This window comes from Gobio gobio (genome assembly GCF_949357685.1).
Source record: "Gobio gobio genome assembly, chromosome: 5".
NCBI classification, from domain to species: domain Eukaryota; kingdom Metazoa; phylum Chordata; class Actinopteri; order Cypriniformes; family Gobionidae; genus Gobio; species Gobio gobio.
The window spans coordinates 24,541,789-24,553,848 of NC_137101.1; the positions used below are offsets into that span (position 1 = coordinate 24,541,789).

At 38.3% G+C, this 12,060-nt stretch overlaps 1 protein-coding gene across 2 annotated transcripts in view; it reads right to left on the reverse strand.

Moving 5' to 3' along the window:
• usp6nl (USP6 N-terminal like) overlaps window positions 1-12,060 on the reverse strand; it is an 83,915-nt gene that overhangs the window by 30,514 nt on the left and 41,341 nt on the right. The window lies entirely within an intron of this gene.

The window sequence follows — 12,060 nt, forward strand, 5'->3', positions numbered from 1 at the left end:
ATGTTTACTGTAACACAAATAAAAAGAGCAACACGATAAATGTCAAAAGTCGAAAGCATAGCCACAAGATGTAAATATTATATGTGCTAATATGATTTTAGTATAATAAGCCGGTCTGTGCAAACATCCAGTCTTTCAACTCCTGTCATGACCATGTAAACCTGGTAACGTTCTTTTTGTATAACAAAAGGGGATTTGATACAATTATCTGCAAAATACTGTTAAATAAAAGAACAGAACAGAACTAAAAGGATGACGAAAGCCTTGAAAAGTGAAGAAATTTAATTTGTCATCATTTACTCACCCTCATGTCACACAAAAGAAGAAATCTCTCAGTGTCAAAGTCAATGGTCACTAAATGTTCTTGGTTACCAACATTCTTCAAAACAGATTTATTGTGATCCGTAGAAGAAGCCCTACAGGTTTAAAACAACATGAGGGTGAGAACATAATGACACCCATTTTTGGGTGAACTATCCCTTGAATAACCCACATTGGTTTGGAGAAATGGTATATTTTTTTATACTCTCCAGAACATACTGTCCCAAAGAATTCCAATGATACCGAATTGCATATGCACCAAAAGCATTAAACTAAAAGCAATTGTGTTTATTTTTACAAACTGAGGGACAAGTTGAGATGACTTTCTGAGGCATTTGACAGCATGTTACAGACGCTGTTGACAGAGCTTAACTTTTAATCGAAACTAGGACTTTCCGATAAAAAGCAGCACAGAACGAGAAACAGAGTGAGATAAGAGAATAGTGTGTGCTTGAGGGCAATAAAGCACCCTACTGGATCCCAGCCTAGACTTTGATGTTGTCTATGAAGTGTGTAGACACACACTCAGATGGAAACATTCTCCTGTGAAGAGCTCTGCTGTGGGGTTGTTGATGTAGGATTGGGTTTACTGTGTATCCAATGTGCCATGCTGCTAGTGCACAAGCACATCTATTTTTCACATGCAGCCGGCCAATGAAATTACAGCCAATCACACGGAGTGGCCAATCATTTCCTCTCCAGGAATTAGGTTAACGTTGCCACTTCCTGTTTGGCTTGGTTCCCTTTCAGAGTGTATTTTGCAGGCAACACTTCCTTACACAGGCTTCCATCAGCTTTCAGCCCTTGGGTCAGAGCCAGACAGATTCTCAATGCTAAATGAATAGGCTTTTAAAGCCAATGGAATTTTTATGAAAGGATGGTGTTTGTGTGTGAGTGTGTGTGTGTGTGTGTGTGTGTGTGTGTGTGTGTGTGTGTGTGTGCGCGCGTGTGTGTGTGTGTGTGTGCGTGTGTATTTAACAGATGCAAGTAGAGTAAAAAAATAAATAAATAGAAGAAGCACATGGAGCAGATGAGATGTGATGAGACAAAATGAGATAAGAGATAAGAAGAGACAGTGAATGAGATTAGACAAGAAGAGTTAAGATTAGACTAGATGAGAAGAGAGAATACACAAGGCAAGACGAGAAGACATTGTAAGAATAGAAAAGAGTATATAAGAGAAGAGAAGAGTATGTGAAAGAAAAAACAAAACAAGAGACAAAATGAGAGATTATGTGAGAGAGAAGAGAAAATCTATGTAAATATGAGACATAGAACATGTGATGAGAAGACAAGATGAGAGGGATTGCTCCTGTCTGCTCCTCTTTGCTTTTGAATCTCTAATTGATATAATTTATAGTTATTTATACTGCTATAACTTACTCATCACCATATATTGTCTAATATTGCCTATCACATTAAAATCTGACATCGCTAGCTTTTAATCAAAATCACTATCACAATGGCCTGTTAGCCTGCCATCTGTGCATTCGGGTCTTCTTGTCAACAAACACGGTAAGCCATGTGATCTTCTCCTGTTATTGTCACTTGCGCTGCCTGTTACATGTTTAGCATTACCTTCTCTGTCGGCGAAGAGGGCTTCATATGTGATAAATGCAGGGAGTCAGGCTGACAGAGAAGATTTCAGAAGTAGAGACACGCATCCAAACTTTTATTGAGAATAGAGAGAATGCAAGGGCTTTAGACACTGCTTTGGATGCGACTAGCTTAGTGTACTCTGTACATTGTTCGTTTTCCGGCTGTAGAGCCCATTCAGCAGGGCAAATGGGTGACTGAGACGGCATAGTCGCGGATCAAAAAAACAATATTCCGTTCACATTAGAACATCAAACAGGTTCTCCCCACTCAGTGACGCACCCACTGAGAATCCTGTTGAAAGTGCCCTAGTTATTGGCGATTCTATTACACGGAACGTAAAAAAATAGAAACACCAGCCACCATAGTCACATGTTTACCTGGAGCCAGAGCGCCTGACATCAAAGCAAATTGAAAAGTGCTGGCAAATGCTAATCGTAAATTCTCTAAGATTATTATTCACGTCGGCACTAATGATGTTCTTCTCTCCCATAATACGAGAAGAAAGCATGTAATAGAAATGTGTAATGAGAAAAGAACACTAAGACGAGAAAAGACAAAGACCGTGAGAAATGAGCCAAGATGAGAAAGGAAGAGTACGTGAAAAAACGAAGAGTATGAACGAAAATAATATGCGAGAAGAGTGAACATGAGAGAAAATATGAGAAAAGAAGAACGCATGGAAGAGGAGACAGAATATGAGATGAGACAAAACGAGAAGAGATTTATGTGAGAAAATAAACATGACAAGATCATGGGAGGGAAAAGATGCATATGAACGATGAGACAAGATGGAAGACAAGAAAAGGTGAGATGAGACAGAAAAGTAGAGAGCATGCAAGAGAGACAAGAACAGGAGAGATGAGATGAGAAGAGACAAGAAGAGCATACATGAGAAATGAAGAGTCAGTGAGAGAGGAGATGAGACAAGTAGAGACAAGAGATTATGTAAGAGACAAGATGAGAAAAAAAAAACAGAATGTGAGAGAAGAGACAAAACATGAGGAGTTGAGATTATGTGAGAAGAGAGAATGTGTGATGACAAGGCAAAACAAGATGAGAAAAGAAGAAAGTGTGTGAGAAAAGAAACAAGACAAGAAAAGACTAAATCGTGTGAGGGAAACATGTATTTGAAAGACAAAGCAAGAAGAGAACTCAAGAGAAGAACTGAGAAGAGAAGAAGATACGAGACAAGAAAAAAAAGGAGAACTTGCAAGAGACGGTATTATGCGAGACGAGACAAAAACAGTCAAGTAGAGATGAGAAGAGACAAGATGAGACTATGTGAGAAATGAGATGAGAAAGGAAGAATATATGAGAGACGAGATGAGACGAGATGAGATTATGTGAGAAATGGAGATAAGGGAAGAAGAGACACGATAGTAGGCTATGTGTGAGACAAAATGAGACAATACTATGAGAGATAAGCATGTGAGACAAAATGAGACTAAATGAAAAAAAAAAGAGTATATGAAAGAGACAAGATTAACTATGTGGGAGACAAAATGAGACAAGACAAGACCATGTGAGATATGAGTTGAGATGAGAAAGGACGAATATACAAGAGACTAGATGAGACACGAGGAGATGTTAGAGAAGATATCGAGAAAAGAGTATATGAAAGAGCAATGTAAGAGACAAATCGAGAAAAGATGAGAAGAGACCAGTAAAGGAGATGGTAGTTTACATGGCTGGTGGTCTTAAAGCTCTGGGACCTTCATGGCATATTAGCATTCACTCAGCACCATGTTTCAGCTCAGTACTCTCTCTTTCGTGCTCCATACATCAGTCTGACAGCTCACGCTGAGCGCATGTGAGCACAAGCGTATTTAGAGATGAGCGAATGTTCTCTGAGGCAGAGACGTCGTACACAAGAATGAGAACCGTTTCAATCCCTCTTAATGGTCATTTGTCAGATTAACGGAGCTCATTTCACATGGATAAGAGTGAAGAAATCACAGCTCATCTTCCCTGACAATTTACAGAGCCGCACTGTTGAACACAGATCCTGCAACAAGCTGACTAGAGATGCAATTAATGTGAATTATGAAGGAAAAACAGAAGCTTTTTAACATTTTTAAAATGGGACCCGTCACAGCTAATATTATTAAATGCTCACAAACACATGCATGAGGAACTTCAATGTTAACAGCAGGGCTCATTCCCCATGTCCGGGTATGCGTACTACACAGTAGCAGTATGGCAAATATGTAGTATTAATGTTGAAACGGTAAGCGAAAAACATGGAGGATGTACTACTTCCACTGGGATTCTTCTCAAGTGTACGTCCAATGGATATTTTAATATCCCATGAGGCAGAGGGGAGCTGAAGAACCATCAGTTTTAAAAGGCTGGCTGAATAGTCTGAGCTGAGCAACTCCTTAGTGCTACAGGTGCCAAGCAAGTTGTTCCTCATGCTCAAATTGCTCTTGTTTAACAACACTCGAGTAAAATCATTTTTGAGGTTGCTACTAGCAGGTCAAAGAACATCCCTGTGAGAATAGGAGATATTTCCAGATATGTGTATAGTTTTCTGTTTCCCACGCAGAAGTTCTGATTCTTGTGCATGCATGAAAATGTTCGAATGAACGATACTGCTGGTGCTAGATGACATTGGAAATAGTTTCTTCACGAGTTCACACTTACATATAATTTATAGAGAGTACATTTAAATGCGTATTTGGTGTACTGTCCGGGGGAAGGGTTTCAAGCTCGGAATTTGGCCCGAACCCAGAGCACCCCCCTGTGTGTAAGTGGGAGGGACTGATAACTGTCAACAAACGGAGGTAAGACTGCTAAGAATGTGTCTATATTGGTTAACATTGATTAAGCAAACGCTTAAGTTTAACCTACAATGATAATAATGCAAGTCAAGCACATTGCATATATTTCCCAGCGCCATTCAGTATGGGATGTGACTGTTTGATTCATAGATTAACCTGTTAACTGTCACTGGCCCACCGGTGGGCCCATTTGCCACTGCATGTTTAAAACAATTATATCCTATATTTATCCTGATCTAATGTTGACAAACTATATATCTTTCGAAAGCTTACGAACTCAAGATTCATCCTGTGAAAACTGTTTTGAAGTCGGATTTTGCGTTACCATGGAAACGGTACTCTAAATTCTTCTAGCGGCTCCTCCCCTAGTGGGCGTCATCATGTTTCATATTACAACATTTATTTTAAAAACTTTATAATAAAAACCTTTTCTAATCTTGACAAAACACATATTGTCGGAAAGGTCTGAGTCTCACAGTTCTATATCTGCCCACTGTTTTATGATATTTGGACAAAAATATATACATTTGTTACAGGAGATTGCGTAAAAAAAATCTATGGAATTTCAATGACACCCGGTGGCTATTTGTGGTACAGCGCCTAAACAAAATCTCATGGGAACTTCAATTTTTGTGATATCAACTTCCAATTTGGAACACAAATTGGTTAGACATTTGGCTTTTATGTGATAGTAATTTTAGAGTACAAATTATTTTGTAACATATATATTTTACATAAAATATAAAATATTTAGTACAGTACATTTGATTAACAGTAAATTTAAACTTTCATAACTTTTTCATACTTTTATTTTTTGAAGTGTTTTCACTTGAGCCATAATCTGCTGACTGTCTTCTTTAAAATGAGACCAAACTTATGTCTATATTCCAAAGCATTCTTGAATTGCAACCGTTTAAGTTTGTATAGTGCATTTTCATGTATATTTTCAAAAAGGGGGGTGACAGTTAACAGGTTAAGGAGGCGATTTTAAATCCAACTGGATCGCATATACAGACTTTTGTGACTGACCTCTGGGGATTTGTTAAACTTGTCGTTTACAAAATTTTCATTTAGACAACAGTGAAATTAGTTGTGACACATCCTTAATTTAAACACATTTATCAACACTCTTAACTCTTGTGCATCCTTATGGACAATTTAGTCTTTTTCAGTGTTTTTTTATGTAAACATTTTTTAAGCAGTTTTCCTGCACTAATGCTAACTACATGCATTTTGGCACGTGTGTATTTGTATTGGAATTTTACTATCTCACCCACATTTCCTTTAAAAAAAATAAAAATAATTGCACTAGGTACCAGGGGCGCCGCTAAGGGGGGGAAATTTAGGACAATTCTAAGGGCCCACACACTTTTGGGGCCCCCAGAGATCGGTTTTATTAGTAGTAACAGTACTAGTAGTAATGTATTATAAATGTATAATCTACCAAAGAGTTACAAATATTAAAAAATGATGGCATTTCCGGCAAAATCCAGCAAAATGCTCCACTCATGACCCGCTCACGTTCACTCATATCCCACTCCGACATGACATTTCTGTGCTATAATTGTTGCAGCCATTAAGGTATTTATTTTTATATTTATGTTTAAATATTATAATGTTATTTTCTATGTCTATCTACACTCACCTAAAGGATTATTAGGAACACCATACTAATACTGTGTTTGACCCCCTTTCGCCTTCAGAACTGCCTTAATTCTACGTGGCATTGATTCAACAAGGTGCTGAAAGCATTCTTTAGAAATGTTGGCCCATATTGATAGGATAGCATCTTGCAGTTGATGGAGATTTGTGGGATGCACATCCAGGGCACGAAGCTCCCGTTCCACCACATCCCAAAGATGCTCTATTGGGTTGAGATCTGGTGACTGTGGGGGCCATTTTAGTACAGTGAACTCATTGTCATGTTCAAGAAACCAATTTGAAATGATTCGAGCTTTGTGACATGGTGCATTATCCTGCTGGAAGTAGCCATCAGAGGATGGGTACATGGTGGTCATAAAGGGATGGACATGGTCAGAAACAATGCTCAGGTAGGCTGTGGCATTTAAACCATGCCCAATTGGCACTAAGGGGCCTAAAGTGTGCCAAGAAAACATCCCCCACACCATTACACCACCACCACCAGCCTGCACAGTGGTAACAAGGCATGATGGATCCATGTTCTCATTCTGTTTATGCCAAATTCTGACTCTACCATCTGAATGTCTCAACAGAAATTCAGACTCATCAGACCAGGCAACATTTTTCCAGTCTTCAACTGTCCAATTTTGGTGAGCTTGTGCAAATTGTAGCCTCTTTTTCCTATTTGTAGTGGAGATGAGTGGTACCCGGTGGGGTCTTCTGCTGTTGTAGCCCATCCGCCTCAAGGTTGTGCATGTTGTGGCATCACAAATGCTTTGCTGCATACCTCGGTTGTAACGAGTGGTTATTTCAGTCAAAGTTGCTCTTCTATCAGCTTGAATCAGTCGGCCCATTCTCCTCTGACCTCTAGCATCAACAAGGCATTTTCGTCCACAGGACTGCCGCATACTGCAATTTTTAATCCCATTTAACTATAAAATGCTGCAATCTTTGTTAATAGGCTTTCATTCTGTTGACAATTTTTGACCAGATGGTACCATTTTCTCAGGTTTGGCCTATAAAGCAAATATTCACTTTAGTCCCGTTTTCTGCTTCTGCATATTATAAAGCCAATTGGATAAATTATGCAGCTATAACTGTGTGGGTGTGTTGGTATGGATATCAGAGTGTGGTGTGTATGTGTGTAATAAAAATAAAAAAATTGTGTGGGTGTGCGTGCTTGTAATATTTGAGAGAGAAAAAACTAAACTGCAAATCACAAATCAAACCGCTGTGTGTACCAGTGAAGTTTTGCTGGCATCTAATGGGGAACATTTGGCACTGCGCCCAAACAAAATCTTACTGAAAGCTCATTTCTTTAAGCCTGACAAGCCAGATCCACATCAAGATGTTGGGTCTGGGAACACACCATCGGCAGGGCTCAATCCGAGGGGCGGGATAAACGGTTGTCTTTCAAATTCCCTCTGCACGCAATTGGATAGCGCTACAATCAACCAGAGCAACGAAGAAGGTGAAGCGGAGCTAGTTGATAGATTAAACTTGTCATATCCGGTCGGCAAAACTCTGAACACATCTTCCTTTTTTAAGAATGACTTCAGTGTCGTTCTTTGTTCTTTTCTCAAAGAAAAGCTTAACTCCAAGTCTTCCAGAGTCGCGGCCAAAGCCGATTCGAAAGACCGCTGTTCACCAGCTTCTTTGTTTACAAGTAGCACGTGAAACCGTCGCAACTCTGCCGTCATTATGTTAAGCACGCCCACCGACTCTAAACACGATGTGATTGGCCTGACTAGAGTTTGGTTTTTCCAGCTCACAAGCCAAAGGAGAGTCGCTATGCGCCTAGAATTAAGATTTCTAGGCTTTATTTCTTTTAGATATCAACCTTAAATTTGGAACACAGCTTTTTTTAGATTCGTGGCTTTGATTTTCTAGCAGTTTTAGAGTTCAACAGGTTTCATAAAATATAATTTTTATATACAATATTATTCATAAATCATTTTCATAAACTCTATAACTTTTTTGACTTCAACTATAATCTGCCATGGGTCTTCTTTAAAATGAGACCAAACTTAAGTCCCAATATAATTTTTTTTAAATGTTTTTTGACATGGCCATTTTCTCCTCTATGGACTCATTTGTAACTTTCTTTAATTGATGCACAAGAATTAAAAACAAACTCATAGTTCCATCCACAGAACCTTTCCATTTCCAACCTTTCCCAAAACTTTTTTTTAGAAACTGTACAGTGAAAGTTCTTTGGGGAATCAAAATGGTTCTTCCGTGGCATTTCTCCGAAAACCAAAAAGTTTTGGAACCTTTATTTTTAAGAGTCAAAGCAGGGCTGGACATTAACGCTTGTCCGCTTGTCCGGACTGGGACAAGTGTTTTTTTGAAGGGGCAAGTGAAAAACAATTTTACTTGCCCGACGGACAAGTATCCTGGTTAAAACGTCAAAACAAAAAATAACTAGGGAATCACCAAAGTGCAATAATGATTCTGCATTTAGTTTGTGTAAGTGGAGATCGATAGTGGATAATAATATAAAACGAACTGACGTTAACAAGGTTGGGCTGTTGAGGCTCGTGCAGCCTCTCGAGAAAATCGAAAACAAATGAGCGCCGCTCACACACAGAAACTTAGTTAACATACACAGTTAAAATTGTGCAGTTTTTTATATTTATAATATATGATACAGTTAAGCAACATTACACTAACAAGAGTGTTTTCCTGAATACCATCACGACTGAAAATAACACTGATTTCATACGCCAGTTCCATAAACAATTTAACATTAAGTCACTTACATTTTAGAAGCAATATGGACTGTTTTTGTTCTATTTCAGCAGCGAAAATAGTTCCAAACAAATATCACAGCAGAACCGTAACCCATCTCACAGCAACAGTGTGTGTTAGTGAATGATTCAGCGTTTTAATGAATCGGTTGAATCAAAGATTCAATGGCCTATTCGTAAACAACCACCAAATTCTTGAATGATTCAGCCGTTTCACTGAATCGACTCAATGACTCGCTCATTAAGACGGTCACATGCTGCCACCTACTGGTGGTTTAGTTTCATCTTTCCAACATTTCTTATTTGTATATTCAAAAATATTTAAAAATCTCATAACATTATTTAATGCAGTTGTAATTTTTCAGTGCAAATGATTTAATTTGATTGGTAACAGTCTATAGTGTCTTATTCTAATTGAATTTATTGATCAAATTTAAGAATATAAAAGGAAAGCCGAAGCATATCCTATATTTAATAAGATTATGGAAAAATGCCCTTTATAAAAAGGTACAAATATGACAAATATACATATTTAAATATGTCAAAGCTGATTAAACACTGATGAGAATATTGCTTCAGTATAGATTATATTTACAAAAAAAATCCGGACAAGCAAATGTTTTACTCGGACAAGTGAATGACAGATTTACTTGTCCGAAGGAAAAGCGTGTGAACAGGCTTAATGTCGAGCCCTGGAAAGATATGTATCGCACATATGTAATAGTTCTAACAACAGAAAAGAAGGATCTGTGCCTCTACTGATTTATAAAACGTCAAGAAAACAAAGAAACCAAAGTGTACCGTGTTCATAAAAAAGTGGCATAGCATTGTGTGCTATAACAACAACATGACAGATAACAAGAAAGAATGTTGCGTAATGAGAGAAGTACAGCAATTTCGGTAGTCTGACAGTTGTCTATTGAGGACATAGCCTAAGTAAACCACACACACACACACACACACACACACACACACACACACACACACACTAGTCTCCCTTGTGTGCAGACGCTATAAGAGTAACACATGTTCTTCTGTCCGTTCTTTCACTCTTGCCTTCAGACGATTCCACTCAGATTCAAGAGCTGTCCAGCTTTCTGTCACACACTAATGCTGACACTGTCTGACACCATTTAACAAAGAATCATACAGTTCTAACGGGAAGTCAGTCAGGCAGACATTCCCCAGCTATTTTTATCAACACTTTAGGAACTTATTGATTTCTATTTTTTCCCCTCACTTCCTGTAGAATGTTCTTCTGCCTTTCTCAATCTTCCCACCTCTCTTTATTGCGAAAATACCCAGATCTTACTCAAGAGTGGTATTTACAGTCAATGAATGGTCTGGATCTTTAAGACTTCTCAGACACACACACACGCAACCCTGTAATAGCATCTGTCATTACAGCTCACTGACACACTCATACATGGGCGGCATGTAGCCGCAAACACCAAACCATCATTCAAATCACAGCGTCAGGTTCAGCCCACGGTGGAAAAGATGTACTGTTCAAATCAAAGCTCAGAAAGCAACACTCTTTAAAATGATTTCAACTTGTCCCTTGGTTTGTAAAAAGCAACCAAACCAACAAAACATAATGCTAAATTTGATTTACTTCACACTAGTTGTTAGTAAATGGTGTACAAAAAAAATTGCAATAGTATTTCTGTTCTCAATCATGACAAAGCAAATCCTTACATGCATTATTTAAGCCAAAAACAAATATTTTAAACATTGAGTGTGTGCTGAAGCCTGCAGCCTGCAGAGACTCATTACGCTTTCTGCCTCCCTCCATCTTTTTTCTCAAACCCCTCTCTCTCTCATCAGAGTGCAAGTGAGTGACTGTAATGTCAGGCCTGATTGGTGACACGCTCATTTCCCGTCTGTTGTTCTCTCCTCTTGACTCATACATCATTTCATCCTTATTTTATCCTTAATGAAAGACAAGATGGAGCAGAGAACAAGGGCGCACACAGTCGAAAAACAATTCGAACATTTGACAGATCAATCTCATGTGGTTATTGCAGCTATGCTTCTACAGTGACATGTTTCTTTCAGATGCAGATGTTGAAGAATAAAGATCGTGTGAGAACAAACAAGAACCCGCCACATGACGTAGAGTCTGCATCTTTTATGGCATATATTTGAACAGACCCAGATTTTTCACTCTCATTTAATAAATAGATAAAGGAACAGCTTTATGTAGCAAATACAAACTAGAATCCCAGATCCTATTGTTTTTAAGTGTCCAAAAACCAATTTGCAACAGTCGGTCCTTGTAACAGTTTGTAACAATTTGTAACGGTTTCGTTTATTCAAAAATAAAATAAAAGCTGCCATCATAATGAAATGTAATGATACCATAGAGTTGTTGTTTAAAGAGACAGATGAATGAGGTCATCGGATCTTACCTGGCTCAATCTCTCCATGATCTGTATTGCCATTCAGATTTTTGGTATGCATGAGTGTGACGAACACACACACAAATACTCACATACGTATGAGTTTTCTTAACTCGCCATGTTAAAGTCAACTAAACTAAAGCAAATCCAGTTTCTTATCACTCTGTGTGAAATGAGACACAAATGAGAGACAGAGAACGAGGAGAAAAGATAAATAAATGGAGAAAAGAAAGAGGAATGGTGGAAAAAGATGACAGCAAGGAGGAAAGGAGGCAACGAGACACACTCTGACAATACGGCTGTTTGTTTACTTCAGAGACACGTCACACTTCAGACCCACACACTACATACCAGACTGACTAACAAACAAGAGCTCCTATTCACACACACAGACACACACACACACACACATAAAACACACAAATATCTTACATATATCAGTTGCATCTTGTAGAGCAAATGGAAACTTACTTAAGTAAATCTCAGCATGCGTCTCTGATAGTTTCATAAGAGATCTCAACAATATCTAAAAATGTGCGCATATTTGCCAAGATACCAAAGCAAGGC